The following is a 1,364-nucleotide window of genomic DNA, read 5'->3' on the forward strand; positions in this document are numbered from 1 at the left end:
GGAGACATAACAATGCTAGCTTAAAGTGTGTGTGGAATAAGACGTGTTGAATAATAATTATGGTACACCTCTCGTTAAAAATCACTAAATACTAGACAAGCTACATTCAAAGTAATTCTGAATTTTCAGAATTGCTTTTTTTTTTTTTTTAATACACAGAAAAAATTTACTTAAGCCACACAACTGTCCCCCCACCCCCAACTGACCACTTAATTAGTGTCAATCCACCTTTAAGGTGGTCACCAGATCATAATAATGTATGCAATGGAGCAACAGCTTTAATTATAGCACCATCTTGAAATATGCATAGAATATCCATGCAGCCAAATCCATGAAGTCAAGTCCATGAGGGAAAACTCTGATTTTTAAGGTCATAGTTAGATAGTTTTTGAAGTTTGCCCTGTGATTAATTTGGTTGCATGTTACAAAGTCTTACTTCCATATTCAAGTTGCCTTTGCTAGAGAGCCTGGAAAGTACCACAAACCTGGCTATTTCAGTAGAAATCTCAAGACCAGGCATATTCAGGAAGTCACCCTATTAGAAGTAAAGTGGCCTTAAATCCCTGGCAGATCAACTCTGGGGCTGCTCCTGCTGAGGCCGAAAAGAGAGAATAGCAATGGCACTGAAACTCGCCCTAAATGAGGATTACAGATTGGGGATCTGAGCCACCCTGAAAACAAACTGAACCCGCTCTTTAAATCGTTTCCAAATCGTTTCCGAGCCTCCTGCCAGACTGAGGGGGGGAGGTGGGGGCGATGTAGGCCAATGCCAGGCTCCCATCTCTTCCCCCTGTGTAAATGCGACACAATCAGGCCTCGCACGCAGGCCTCTCTCCCCGAGACTGCCAGGACCTTTGTTCCATGCGTCGCCGGTTTCCTCCAAAGCCCGTGACACAACTTTCCCGTCTCCCCCCTGCTATTTTCCGGGTGGCGAGCTACACTCCGCGCCTCCCGGTCCCCGCAGGCATCGAACCCCGGAGGCGCCGGGGGAGCCGGAGCAGCGGCAGGGGGAACAATAAAAAAGTTGAACAGGAAGATGGGCCTGCAGCTCCGCCGATTCCATGCGTCGCCGGTTTCCTCCAAAGCCCGTGACACAACTTTCCCGTCTCCCCCCTGCTATTTTCCGGGTGGCGAGCTACACTCCGCGCCTCCCGGTCCCCGCAGGCATCGAACCCCGGAGGCGCCGGGGGAGCCGGAGCAGCGGCAGGGGGAACAATAAAAAAGTTGAACAGGAAGATGGGCCTGCAGCTCCGCCGAAAGCCCCGGCGTCGGGTGCTTCTCCAGCCCCGGATGGCGAGGGCCGACGCCGGAAAGGGATCGGCCTCGACACCGCGGGCCCCGCCGCCGCCGGAGCGGCGTGCCCG

Source organism: Alligator sinensis, unplaced genomic scaffold (genome assembly GCF_000455745.1).
Source record: "Alligator sinensis unplaced genomic scaffold, ASM45574v1 scaffold792_1, whole genome shotgun sequence".
In the NCBI taxonomy this organism is placed as follows: domain Eukaryota; kingdom Metazoa; phylum Chordata; order Crocodylia; family Alligatoridae; genus Alligator; species Alligator sinensis.